The sequence below is a fragment of the Rattus norvegicus genome, chromosome 15, assembly GCF_036323735.1.
Source record: "Rattus norvegicus strain BN/NHsdMcwi chromosome 15, GRCr8, whole genome shotgun sequence".
Lineage (NCBI taxonomy): Eukaryota > Metazoa > Chordata > Mammalia > Rodentia > Muridae > Rattus > Rattus norvegicus.
Window position 1 is genome coordinate 95871450 of NC_086033.1, and position 15427 is coordinate 95886876.

A 15427-nucleotide genomic window follows, 5' to 3' on the forward strand; every position below is an offset into this window, starting at 1 on the left:
CATCAGAGATGCTTCATGCAGATACTGTGTTTGTGGGAGCAAACACAGTTACCCACAGCCATGCATTTGGTGGGAGCTTAAAAAATACTGCTGAAGGGTTGGGGATTTAGCTCAGTGGTAGAGCGCTTGCCTAGGAAGCGCAAGGCCCTGGGTTCAGTCCCCAGCTCCGAAAGAAAAAAAAAAAACCAAAAAAAAAAAATACTGCTGAAGACGGGCCAAAAGGACTGTAAAAGTCAGCGGGGCCAAGGATACAACAACAAAAAAAATCCCACGGAATCACCTTATATTTATAGAAGAATTTTAATCCAGCAACATGGATGTTCTGGCTAAATACAGACATATCCTTAGTAGACACCTTTAATCCCAAACAATGCAGGTAAGAAACATTGGTAGAAGGAAGCAGTCATGTTGAATATGACTTCTAATGGAGACATAGGCCATGGGACAAATCAGAGAAATTTGGTAGAATAAGTCAGAAACAGGATTTACTAACTCTCATGAGAACACACAGGAAAGTGAGTATACTTAAGAGTAACAGGGAGATAGAGAGAAGGCAGAGTGTAGCCAGCATAGTCTTGAGACAGGTTAAGGGGAGAACAAGTTAGACACAGGTGAGGATAGAATGGGCCAGAGAATGAGCCAAAAAATTAAAACATATTGCTAGAGTTAGTTCGAGGCCAAGCAGAGCAAATCATTTAGAAGCTGAAGAAGACAAATTGAAAGAGTCATCTGGGAGAGGTGTTTGAGCAGGAACAGCTAAGTTGAACCGGGCAGTCGGAATTCAGAAGGCACTAGAAAGGGTGAACATATTAATTGGTAAGCCTTGGAGACCCTTATGTCAGGTGTTCTTTTACTAACCTGGTCTCATGGGAGCCCAAAGGAGACTGAGCCCATAACCAGGGAGCCTCCATGGGACTTAAGCCCTCTGCATATATATTACAGCTGTGTAGCTTAGTCTTCATGTAAAATACAAACAGTGGGAGAAGGTGCTGCTTCTGATGATTTTGCCTGTCTTGAGAACCTTTCCTTCATACTTGTGCAACCTTAATAAGAGGGGAGGTACGTATTCTTACTGCAACTTGATTTGCCATTTTTGGCCTTTGAGGCCTGACATTTTCTAAAGGGAAATGTAGGAAGAGAGCATTAAGGGGCAGGGAGGAGGAGATGGGAAGTAGCAAGGAGGGTTGGGGAGAATAGGAAAGAGAAGTTGTGGTCAGGGTATCAAAAGATACTGATGCTGTTGTGTGCTTAAAAGCAGGAGCCCAGCATGACTGCCTTCTGAGAGGAACAGCAAGCAGCTCACTTAGAGAGACGCAAATACTTATGCTCAGCCATTGGACTGAAGTCGGGGAACCCTGTGGTTGAATTAGGGAAAGGCTGGAAGAAGCTAAGGAGGAGGATGACCCCTTAGGAAGACCAGCAGTCTCAACTACCCAGGACCCCTGAGATCTCTCAGACTCTGAGCCACCAACCAGGGAGCATACATGAGCCAGTCCTAGGCCACAATACACACACACACACACACACACACACACACACACACACACACACACACACACATGTTGTTGTGCTGTGCTCCTCTCCCTTACTGGCTCCTTGTGTATCTCTGACTTCATCGGTCCTGTTCTCTCTCTTCACCAAGCTGCTTTAATGTTGTCTTATCTTTGCTTATTAACTTGTTTGGCTATAGTATAGTTGTCCATGCCATGCCCTACATGATGGAGAAGAGACTGATCCTATGATAGTGAAGCCCATACATACTGTGACTTGAAGAGTTTACATAGATGCTAAAACATATTTAAAGAAAATAAAAAAGAGCTTTGAATCTTGAATAAGTCTGTAATAAGACAATGTTTACTTTTAGGTTTCCTAGTACTGACCATTGTTCATTTTCTGTACAAAATATATTTTTGATATATTCTATTTTTAGTAGGAATGCAATGGGTAAAAAAGTCAAAGAGAAAACTGCTTTTGGATAAAGTCTCAAAGTGTGTATTGTTAGTGTGATCTCATACAAAAATGCTTGATGTGGGATCATAACCCAGTAAGATACAGATTAATCTGAGACAGACTAAGGAGTTTCCACCATCTTTTATTTAACCATTTTTTGTCTAAGGGTCTAACAATATTAATGTAAAAGAACTCTAAGGCATTCTTACCCTCTGCATATTGAAAAGCAATATGATTCTACTGTGCAAATCTCTGATTTTGTTTAACAACAAACTCCTTAACAACTATGCATTTGAGGACACTGGAACTCAAAAAATTTAAATATTACGATGTCTGAAGAAAAATATGTGCATGGTATATATTTTAAATTAATAATTCAGTATATACCACGTATAGAAGAAGGGGTAAATTCCAGGAAAAACAGAAGACAAGTAACTAGAAAGGGGTAGAAGTTGTTTTTTTCAAGCCTGGCCTTGATAACCTGTTAATTTAAACTAGTAAATCTTCAAGGGCAGAACTGAAATCCTACTTAGAGATTTTAAAAACTTATTCTTCGCATTAACATTTCTAGAGAACAGAGAACAAACAAACAAAACTTTAGTTTTTTCCTAGGTCAGACACTCATGTTGAATAAATCACACCTGTTTTTCAAAATCAAATAGAATATCTAATTGTTTGACTTTTGTTGATTTTTTTTCTTAAATAAGAAATTCTAGCTATAATCCTCTTTGCCCCCTGCCTTCATCCAGGCCTTCACAATTTTTGCAGCTAGAATTATAAATATGTGTGATTCCTACAGTCATATATTTTGTCTATCCCAGCATGATTTTTTAAGTGTCTTTTAGCCAGAAAAACAAATATGATGCACATTATTTTAAATGTGGATGTTGGGTGTTAGGTCAACGATGAGTAAGTTACAATTCATAGCCCTAAAGAGGTTAGGTTTAGTAAGGTTATAAGTGGGAGGGATAGGTCTGCCTAAGACAGGTAAGTAAGAAAGGCAGTTATAGACAGAGAAGCAGAACTGGAAGACGGAGAACAATTGGGGAGGAGGAGGGAAGAGTAGGATGAAGGAGAAAATGCAGGTATGAACAACTAAATTTAAGGGCCAAGTGAAATATCCTTGGAAATATAATACAGTAGACACTTTGTAAAATATATAAATATCTTAAGGTTATCAAAATGACATTAGAAAATAATGAGGAGGAATTTTAATCCAGCAACTTCATTGCTCTTGTATGGAAACACATTAAAAGACCGAGCATCTAGGTTTTTATGATCTGCCTAGAATACAGACACGCTCTTGGTACAGACCTTTATTCCCAAAGAATGAATACAAAGTTGGTTTGCAGAAGAACCCACCTGCTTTTGAAAATGACATCTAATTGAATGTCAGACAAAGTGAAGAGTCAGAGAAAGATTTGACAGAAGTCAGATATAAGGTATGCCCAACTCTCAGAACCAAACAGGAAAGAGAAGCTACAAGAAGCAGTGTAGAGTGAGTCAGGAGAGGAAGGCATTTCACTGAGTGCAGTTCAGTTCAGTTCAGTTTGTGGAATTCAGAGGAAGTTTTTCCAAACGAAGAAATTCCCTGAGAAGCCAAGAGTGGCCATGTTGAATCAGTCAGCTTGGAGAGGAGTTTTAAGCCATAATAGTTCAGTTGAATCAATCTGCCAGATTTATTTTTAGAAAACTTTAAAGAGTTAGCTTATTCAGTTATACGACCCCTAACAGGACAATGACAAGATACTATAAATTCTCACAAAAATTTTCTATAGATCTTCAGAATTTATCAACATGAATGTTTGTCACCATAATAGATTTGATAAGTAGTTTTAAATTATAGGCCGATTTCTTACTGATTTTGAAGACACAATAGAACGGCAATTTCAAGGACTAATAGATTAGTAGGCTAATCTTATCTGTGTGTGCTGTCTTATCTGTAGCACTCCTTATTTTTTTTGCCAAATATTTTAATAACAAAAACTTTACAAAAATTTCTCAGTGCCTAATTTTCTCACTAGTACACATGGAGAGACTGTTCACTCTGAAAAAGTCGTACCTAGTAAGTGTCAAATGTTCCCAATTAACATTTAAATGAATGAAGAAATAATATGATAAAGGAATTGATGTAACTATAAATCTACAGCAGCTCTTCATCCTTGTCACAACCCTGTTCCAATATAAATACATAATTTCATATATTGCTTGTTCTTCACTTCATCAGTTATCATACTATAGTTTTTTTTAATATTCTGACTCTTACCAGCTATTCCCTAAACAATTTTTATGTGGTATTGCTTGAGTGGATTTGTTTATATTATGTTCCCATAGTTAATGTTAATCCTGGGATACATTTCCACTCATAGAGTAACATATATCTTTATTACTATATCTAAATTAATCTCTTGAAGGTAATTTACAATGAGATATTATATATGATTAAAGTCCAGCTCAACCTCAAATCAGTGATTAGTATTTCAAAATTATTTTTTAAATATTCCAGTTACTAACTAGTTATACATATTTAATTTAACCAGATATGTCCAATTAAATATCAAGAATAAAAAACTAGGAATAAGAACTACGTAGGCTTAGCAATGTTACTATAAAAAGGATGAAGGGCTAAGTGTGCTAAAGGGTAAAAATGTGGCAAGGTTGATCAAAACTATCATAATTAGTGCCTTGGTTCAACTACAGAATGGAGCCCAGTTCTCACAGTGAGTCAAGCCATATTCGTGTGATCCTTTTGAAGTAAATATTAACTGTCATATATATATATATATATATATATATATATATATATAGAGAGAGAGAGAGAGAGAGACTCTTGTAATTTTTTTCTTTGTCCTGAAAGATTCTTATCCCATTTAAAACTTATTAAAGGATGTTTTTGTTGTTGTTACAAAATATATGCAATTAACTAGTTCTGTTTGAATTGGATTATGATGAGGATGAAGACTTAATACAGATTTATAGCCAAGTAAATGCATATATTATATTATCCCTTCATTCACATGTTAAAAGTTAACATTTGACATATACTAGGTATGATTTTTCAGAGTGAACATACACTCTCACCATAAAACATAAAAACTGGATTAGTATTTTAAACTGATATAATAATCTGTATATTTTCAATCCTTATAATTTGTACATTTTAACCTACTTGTCTAGAAATATAACATTTCCTGGTGAAGAGGGCCAGATTTCTCATCAATATTTATAAATATAATAAAAGCTAAGTAAACTGAAAATGTTATGGGATATCATGCATTCATTGCTTTGTGGGGTTTGAATGATGTATGGATATGTCTTTCTCTAAGCAACTCAAGATATCATGTAGGGGAAAGAAGGTACATACAATAGATGTGACACAAGGGCAGAAGAGTCTTATATGAGAAAGTTGGATCTGCAAGAGGGAGACAGGAGGAAAGGCACTGAAAGACATAGGGAAAAGGTGATACATTGATGTCCATGAATTTGCATGCTGTCTTAGCCACAGTTTCTATTCCTGCATAAAACATGACCAAGAAGCAAGCTGTCAAGGAAAGGGTTTATTCAGCTTGCACTTCAGCATTCCTGTTCATCACCAAAGGAAGTCAGGATAGGAACTAAAACAGGGCAGGAACCTAGAGGCAGGAAGGGATGCAGAGGTCATGGAGGGTGCTGCTTACTGGCTTGCTTTCCCTTGGCTTTCTCAACTTGCTTACTTATAGAACCCAGGACTACCAGCCCAGGGATGGCACCACCCACAATGGGATGGGCCCTCACTACTTGATCCCTAATTCAGAAAATGCCTTATACCTGGATTTCATAGTGGCATTTCCTCAAGGGAGGCTCCTTTCACTGTGATAACTACAGCTTGTGTCAAGTTGCCACACAAAACCAGCTAGTACAACTGACGCCTTGGCAACTTGACACACAAACACATCAACCTTTCCTTTCTTATTCATTCCCCCATATCTAAATAACTTTACAAATTCCGACATATTATAATTTCAATCTCTTTAAAATATGCAATCCCTTTTAAACTTCAAAGTCTTTTTACAATTCAGTCCCTTAACTGTGGGCACCACTAAAATACTTTACTTCAAGAGGGAAAAATATCAGGGCACAGTCACATACAGAAGCAAAATCAAATTTTTACTGTCCAATGTCTGGGATCCACTCATCATCTTCTGGGCTCCTCCAAGGGCTTGGGCCACTTCTCCAGCTCTGTCATTTGAAGCACACAGCTTGTTTTCTAGGCTCCAGTTGCCTATGTTCCACTACTGCTGCTGTTCTTGGTGATCATCCTATGGGACTGGCATATGGCACACTGGGGTCTTCCATGGCAACAAGGCTTCACCAATAGTCTTTCATAGGCTCTAGTCATGGTACCAAACCTCAACGCCCTTACATGACCTGTTCAGTAACCTAGGTGACTCTTATACATTACCAAGTACAGCTGTAGTACAACTGTGGCTGTCTCTGGGACATAGGGTTTTTTTTTTTTTTGTTGTTGTTGTTGTTTTTGTTTTTGTTTTTGGGTATTCGTTGTGCTCTCAGAAAACATTTCCCAGAAGATTTCACCTCAGTGATGCTGGTCTCTTTTTAATCACTGCTAATTTCTTAGCTTAAGCTAAGCAGCATCAGTTGTCTCAGTAGTCCCTTCTATTCTTCACTCTAAAGCCAGAGCCACATGGCTAAAGCTACTATGTTCTGCTGCTTGCAGGATTTGGAACATGCCCCCTTGTTCTATTACATTACTACTACCTTCCTGTTTTCCAACTGCTTCCTGCCTAATCTTGGCTGTCCTGTACTTGCTCTGTAGATTGATCTTGAATTCAGATCTGCAAAGCCTGTCTCCTGGGATTAAAGGTATATATCACCAGGCATGGATCTAAATTTAGTTGGGTAGGATCCTGTCCCAAAATCCCAGTCTCTTACTCTGCTAACTCCTAGAACACAGGATTATGCTCCATTTCACTGCCTGGGGCTTCTCTTTTAATACTTGAACCATAGATTTTATAGTGTACCTTTCTATGCTTGCTATGCTTGTTCAAAATGCTCTTCATGAGACTGAACCAGAGAACAAAGTCTCTGCTGGGCTTTTCTGAGACTTCCTTTATCAATGAAATTAATATAAATCTCATTACCTGAGCCTCAGATAGACTGTACAAAAAATGTTGAAAAGCAGCCATATTCACTAAAATACCACAAAAACAGTCTCTCCTCCACATACTGAAATTCCTTTCCTCTGAAACCCTTTTGGTCAGGTCTGCACAGTTCAAATCACTGGCAGCAGCAAGTCTTCCATACTCCTACTTGCATAACCCATTAAGCCCCATTTAAAGCATTCCACTGCTTTCCAAATCCAGAGTCCCAAAATCCACATTTCTCCAAACAAAAGCATGGTTAGGCCTATCACAGCAGTATCCCAGGCCCTGGTGCCCACTTGTCCTGGTCTGTATTTGTATTCCTGTATACAACATCAAAACCAAGAAGCAAGCTGTCGAGGAAAGGGTTTATTTGGCTTAAACTTCCACACTGCTGTTCATCACCGAAGGAAGTCAGGACAGGAACTAATGCAGGGCAGGAAATTGGAGGCAGGAGCTGATGGACCCATCATGGAGTTGTGCTGCTCACTGGATGGCTTCCCCTGGCTTGCTCAGCTTGCTTTCTTATAGAGCACTAGATTACTAGACAAGTGATGGCACCACCCATAATGGGCTGGGCACTTCCCTGTTAATCACTAGTTGAGAAAATGCCTTACAGCTGGATCTCATGGCGGCAATACCTCAAGGGAGGCTCCTTTCTTTGTGCTAACTACAGCTTGTGCCAAGTTGACACACAAAACCAGCCAGTATATATAACAACTCAAAACCAGAATTTAAAAACATTTTGCCTTTCATAAGGATTTTCCAGAGAGAAGTAAGTTTATTAGTTAGTTATCACATTTTTCCCAGAATTATTATAAATATTGTGTGATATTGGGAAAGAAAATTATCTCATTTTAATTTCAAAAATTAAAAACTGTGTCCTATGAATAAATAATACTGAGTTGTACAATTTTGCTTTTTGCATTATTCTTTGTCTCACAAAGAATGTAATACGATGTCAATACCTCATTAGATGCTCTCAGAAGAAAAGACACAGAGAGAAACTTCAATGACAAGAGAATACTTACAGAAATATTCATGGGTGTTTGCTGATTCCTAGCTTAAATCACTTTAGGACTAAAAGTATTTGATGAAGCTGATGCACCAAATACTATTCTAAAAATAGGAATGTGCTAGAAGCATAGGACCCTTAAATTCAGTGACAGTAACAGGTGCAGCTGTAGTGAAATCATTAGCATGCTAAAATAAACAAAGCTAAACATAGTCAGATGGGTAACGATCAGTGTCTTTATTTACTGAATTCCACAGAAAAGACTAAAGGCATCGTGGAAACTTGCTTTAAAATGAAATGAGTCTTTACAAAGAAGCTATTTCAGATGGTGTAGATTTTTAAAACACCACTCCATTTTTTTCCCATCCACACAATTAGAATGTAAATACCTTGCGAAGGCACTTGAATGCTTCAATAAAATGAAAATTTAAAGCCAATGAATAACTAGCTCAGAAAGTTTTATTTAGGTTTTTGGGGAGAAAAACTAGCTGCTACAGACATGCAAATAAATGGTGCTATAAATTAACTTATCTGTCTCTTTCTCCCTTTTCTTCCCTCCCTCCCCTTGTCCTTCTGTTCCTCCTAGATTTCCTCCCCCACTCCTTCTCATTTCCATTTCCAGCACTGAGCTGCTGTAGAATCTCTAGAAAGTACCACGCGTTTTCCAATCATGCTTATCAAGACGGCCATATCATATTTTTTTTCTAGGAGGTAAACTCTTGAGAATAAGGTACATCAGTGGTTGGTAGCCTCACAGTGTTTGTGTAAGTTCCTTGTCTTTTCTTGAAGGTTCAAGAAAACTGTGACAACATAGCAACAGTAGAGAAGCAGTCTATGCCTTGGGAATATTTGGAACATTGATGGTAGACTCCACTGGGTGAGCGAATGCATCCTGCGTGCAGTTGTACACCTGGGAGCAGTGACACTCAGTGAAGAATCATGAAGATAGCAGATAAAAGGAGATATTCACTCTCCAATTGTCTTGCTTACATAACATAAAACTAACTTGCATCTTACAATGTGAAAGGAGAACATGATTGCTTTTTTTGTTTTTAGAAAATGAAAACACCTTTTATAATGGCTGACTTGGAGCATTAATGAATGCTCTTGTAATCTATTACTGAAGAGTCTGAGGTCTATGACATGACGGGTCTTCCCAGGGTTTAAGGTTTCCTGTGGATTAGTACTGTTGTTCATTAAAGTACTTTTTATCATACTTTATTATAAAATAACTATATCCTTTATAAGTGCATATATCCCAGTCAAAAAAAAAAAAAAAAAAAGAAACGGGGTTGGGGATTTAGCTCAGTGGTACAGCGCTTGCCTAGCAAGCGCAAGGCCCTGGGTTCGGTCCCCAGCTCCGAAAAAAAGAAAAAAAAAAGACACAAAATGGTTAAATCATAAATTCGGCTTATCTTGATGTTCTAAATCCTTGAAGAATGACCTCAAAGTTTAGAAACTAGGACAAAAGTGGAGAACAAGAAAACATTATCAGGAAAATATCAGTGTTAATGCTGAACCTCGAGAATTGACTTCAACCCTTAAATGTTCTAAACATTACTAAATAATTTCAAGTACTTATAAATAACTTCTTTGTGTTGTTATGTGATGTTCAACTCATCGTTATATTTTTATAGTAATTCACATGTATATATTATTAAGAAGTCAAATTCAGTAATACAATTTTTAAAAATGTTTAAGAATTAGAAAACATGCATAGTGGAAAGTATTTAGAGTTAAATATATTTAACAAGAACAATAATGTATTTTTGCTAGAATTAAGACATTTTAATTGGATATCATAAATTATATTTTCCATACTGTTTCTTAATTTCCTCACATATTCACTAATTTTATATATATTTCTATGAAAAACTCTTTTTTGGGAAAGTGTTAGACAGTTTGGAGTCTGTAGGAAATTCAGCAACTAAAATTAAATCAGTCAGAATCTTCAAATCATTTAGAACTCAAAGGAAGTTTCTTGACAAACAATTGTAGTTGATTCCAGAATTTCCAATTCAATTTCTGTCACAGAAAGGTGTTTCAGAAGTGTAATATTCTGTTTAAACTACACTGAAATTGGAAACACCTAAGAGCCTATTCTGAGCGTGTCTTTGAAGCAGTTTACACAGAAGTTTAATTGGGTAAAGAGCTACTCAGAACTCAGGTGCTGCCATTTTATGCTGTGGGTTCTAAGGTGGGTTGAAAGGGAAGTGGAAAATCTTACTAAGCATCAGCATCCTTGATCCCCATTTCCTAATGACTGGCAAAATGTGGCCTAAGGACTCTTGCCAGCCCAGCTACAGATGCTAGAAGATAACCAGTGGGATCTTAGGACATGCTATCAAGTCACACTAATTTTGGGAGTTTTGCCTGTATGTACATATGTATGTATTACATATATTTGTGTTTAGGTACTAATGTATATATGTATCTATGTATGTATGTATTATATATATTTGTGTTCATATATGTATGTATACATGTATGCATGTGTATATGCATGTATGTATGCACATATATACATGTATATGTGTGACACATTCATATTTATGTATGTTTGTATATACATATGTATGTATATTTGTATGTGTGTATGTATATTTTTATGCATATCATGTGTATGTGAGGTGTTCATGAAATCCAGAAATGGTTTGCCTGGAAATTGAGTTACACGTGGTTGTGAACCATCCTATGGTTGCTAGAAAATGGACTCCGATCCTCTGGAAGAGCAGCGAGTCGTTATAATTCCTTAGCATCTCTCAAGACCCAAACACACATGCTATTAATCACACAAGGGTGTAAAGACGACTTTGAATAGTCTCCTTTTCTTTTATTCCATACAAAATTTTTAACTGCTTCAGTTACACACTTGGTGATGCTCCTTAACATTCCTCTCAAGAACGTGACACATCAATAACAAGTGATTATTATATTATCTATTGTGACTATGATAGTGCTCTCAAGTAAAAGTCTATATACAAAGAAATATGATAAATTTATCACGCCTAAATGAAGAGAACAATGAAAACAGATGCAAAGAATATAAAGATTTGGAGGTAAATCCAAATAGACAGCTGTAAGTTTACAGTAGTGATTCTGACTGGCTTCATAGAGGTAGGGAGTTTCACTCTATTATTTACTTTATCTATCTATCTATCTATCTATCTATCTATCTATCTATCTATCTATCTATTTGTTTGATACTTCGAGAGTTTAATTCATTTTTATTAAATATTTATTTATTTTAAAACCTGATCACAGCTTCACCTCTCCCCTCTCCTCTGAGTCCCTCCCCCACCTCCCTTTCCCCCTATCCACGCCTACTCTGCTTCTACTCAGAACTGTGGAGGTCTCTTATGGATATCAACTAGCCTTGGCATATCAAGTAAGACTAGGGACATCTTCTATTGAGGCTAGACAAGGCAGCCTAATTAAAGGAAAGGGGTGCAAAGGCAGGCAATATAATCAGAGATGGCCTTCAGAGACTCCTTACATGAAGACCCATTACCTGCAGAGGGTCTAGGTCCCTCTAATACATGCTCTCTGGTTGGCTGTTCAGTCTTTGTGAGCCCCTATGTGCCCAGATTAGTATGTCTTTTTCAACTCTGTTCATAGCAGCTTTATGTGCAATAGCCAGGAAGTAAAACAAGATAATGTGTCATAACTGAGGTATGGCTAAAGAAACTGTGATATGTGATACATTTTCTAAATGGGATTTTATCTAGCCATTAGAAACAATGACATCATGGAATCTCCAGGCAAATGAACAGAAGTACAAAAGATCATCCGAAGTGAGGTGCCCCAACCCAGAAAGACAAACATGGTTTGTACTTACTTCTAAGTGGATATTAGTCATAAAATATCCATAGACTAACTATCCTACAAAAGTCAGATCCAAAGAAGCTAAGTAACAAGAAAGGCACATGGGATTACACTTGAATCTCACAGAGAGAGAGAAATAGATTACACATGTAGGGTGGTTGAAAGGAGAGTGGATGGAGTATGGGGAGAGGAAGGGAACAACTTTATACCCGATGCCATGAGAGGGATACTCAGTGAGAGGGACCCTGACACTATTAATGATATTCTGCACTACTTGAAAACAGGGACCTATCATAACTGTCTTTGAAGAGGCCACACCCAGCAACTGGTGGAAACTGATACAAAGACCCACAGCCAACATTAAGTGGAACGTTAGTATCTTGTAGAAGAGGGAGAGGAAGAATTAAAGGAGCTCGAGGTGTCAAAGTTTCATTTTATTTTAATGAATTACATTTTGTATCAACAGGTGCTTTTTCCTTGATGAACAAACATATCAATTTTATGTGGTTTCAAAGATATTAAATCATTCTTTACATAATAATGCTAAGCTGTTTACAAATCACAATCACTTTCTTTGTCATCTATATACTACAAATTAGACCAATTTTCCAGTTTATTTGACAAAAACGTGTACTTATGCATAATGCTGTTAAATAATGTAACTCTGAGGAAAAGTTGGTTTTATAATAATTTTAAAGTGAAAACAACTTATTTATTTACATCCCCAACACTACACTCCCTTATGACCCCACCTTCACAAGGTCCCTCCCTCTCTTTTCCCTCCCATTATAATCATTCTTTAAAAAACAGTTTATGATGATTGTAGGTGAAGTGCAATTTAGTTTAAATTGGTGTTCAAAGAGACATCTTTAGAAATGTCTAATGAAATATTTTCAAAATAAATCATACATAAGCACTTACATAAAACATCGAGTCTAGTGGAAGAATATATGTTAAGTCTTCAATAAGGCACAATTGGTTAGTATAATTGCTGCTCTAGCAGAGGACCCAGGTTTTTCTATATGGATTTGAAGATTTGGAGCCTTTTATTTCTTTTCTTATTTTGCACTTTTAAACATTAGCATGCACAATATTAGTTTTCAGAAAGACATTGTTAAGATAAAAGACTGTGTTTGTTTGTTTGTTCATGTCTCCCTTCCTTTTCCTATTTCCTGCTGAAACCTCGTGGAATTTTTTGCCCTTACCTTTGTCTTTGTTTTAAACTGTTATATTGTTTTAGCTATAAAAGTTTAAATTTTGTGTTGATGAAAAACTGCAATGTCAACCTCAGGCACAATGGTGTATTCAAAAGCATTCCTTTAATGTTTATTTGATATGAGAACTGTCTGATTTGTACCAGGGTGAATTGCAGGATTTCTGCTCATTACATAAGTCTAGACTGTTTTCTCCTTAATTAGCAGGAGGATTTGACAGTTTTCTGTTTCCAACTGTACATAATATCGCTAGGAATGGAAAATATATGTTTGGTAATAGTTCTTATAAGGCAAATTGGAAAATCTGCAAGTTACAAGGGATCTAATTCATAGAAACTAAGTTATTTACCATCGATGTTGCAATATATGCATGAATAGTAATAATAAATGTCCCAAGAAAATCTAAATAATGATATTTTAGTCAAGAACACATATTATTTGTTAGTTGTTTCAAATTTTATGACAACACAGATTTTTGGAAAAGCCTTAGATGATGGCCGGATTTGTTGGCAATTTATAAGACCATGACAGCTGAAACTTTCAACTTGCCAAAAGCCTGTGTGATCATCAACCCTCTGTTTAGAAAATTCAAAAAGTTCAAATAACAGGAATACTGAATGTATGCATAATAATGTCAAGCACCAAGATTAGAAACTTGCTGTCTTTCAAAGACGTGGATGGGATGCACTAAATTTGCTAGGGTCTACCTCATCAGGAGATTAGAGTAAAATCATCATTCATTTGAAAGTCATTACTGCCTATCACAAATAACTAAAAACATAAAATATGCCATGTTATTAGAAGTAATCCTAGTAGAATAACCAGGAAATATTGTGTGTGCTTATGCAAATAAAATTAAAATTGCATTACAACTCTACATACATTGGAATTATACATCAAGAAACCTGAATTATACAACATTGGAAGGCAAAATTTACAGCTATGGAAACAAATAAATAGAAAGCAAGAAATACAAAGAATACCAAAACAAATTCATGCCTTCTTTAACAACTTTTGCTTACTACCTATTTACTAATTTACTCTCTGTCTTTTTGGAGATAATTGTGAAGTCAATAAAAGAGAATATTTAATTCTGAACACTTTCATTTGTGTTTACTTTAGAGAGTTTTCCAAAATATTTCCAGAGTAATACCTTCATTTTTTGCAAGAAAAAAAATCTGAGATTTCACAGTACAAGGAAGACACTTTAGAAATGTTTGTAGAAGTATTCCCCCATAGGTACTGGAATTCAGTTCATCATGTGTACAGTGAGCCTATGTATGTATATATTGATAGTACCCAAGTTTATGGAGGAAAAGCATCTCTATTCACTATATTTCCTTTCTAGAAAAATAGAGGCTCCTTAAAATAAAGGTAGTGAAAATTGCAAAATAGGAAGAAATGCTCTTGTAAGTTGAGATGGAAAACATAGTTAAACTATATTGGAGGGAATGAGTTTGAATTTTGTTTCCAATGTGTGTAAGACATTGAAAAAAGTGCTGTCTAGATTTTTTGACATGGATATGAGATCCACAGAAATAATAAAAAAGCATGTAGAGAGTAAACGCATTGAGTAATGTGTGATTGTGTTGAAGGAACAGGGTAGTGTAATGTAAGGTAGAATTGTAACCAGAAGTAGGCTATTTGGAAAACCTTATATTCCTATATGGGCTGTTAGAGGTAATCACAGGAGTAGAGAACTAGTTTTGTAAGAACAAAAAATATTGATATACATACCTATGCTGTCTTCATATCTCTGTGATTCTAGCGTCTATAGAGCTTGTGGTCTTTCATAAATGGAATTCTGGGGAAATGCCTCTTTGTCAGGCTTCTAGAACTAAGAGCTAGAGTCCCATTGCCATTTGTCCCTGTGTTCCTAAAGAAACCCAGTTGGGCATGAATACTTAGGACTTTCACAACTAGAAACAATGGCTTTCTCAGTTAAAAAAAGAGGAATGAAAAGGTAAAAGATTATGGGTGTATTTTTTTAGTTTACTTTTATTACATTGTTTCTTCCACTTCCCATATGTCCTTCCAGTCCCTCCTTGGTCCTTCCCTTGTAACTCCTCCAATTTCGTCTATGCGTTATAAAACTGATAACATCTTCCATTTTGAGTTTGTTTGTATATGGTTTCAGAGGTCATCACTTTGTATAGAAAAAATTATAGGGGATCATTCATGGAAGAGTCTATCTCTTACTCTAAAACCTTATTTTTCATTGATTATATACTTATGTTCTCTCCACAGTACATTCAAACAATGTGGGGACTCATGTGTGTTAA

General features: G+C 36.3%; 1 long non-coding RNA gene across 3 annotated transcripts in view; it reads right to left on the reverse strand.

The window, feature by feature from the left end:
- Nucleotides 1-14953, reverse strand: part of LOC108352971 (uncharacterized) — a 274923-nt gene extending 259970 nt beyond the window's left edge. For all 3 annotated transcript variants that reach the window (XR_010058022.1, XR_001841445.3, XR_005494276.2), the window contains exon 1: nt 14883-14953. This is a non-coding gene — a long non-coding RNA (uncharacterized LOC108352971). The remainder of the gene's footprint in view (nt 1-14882) is intronic.
- Between the last annotated feature and the right edge of the window lie 474 nt (nt 14954-15427).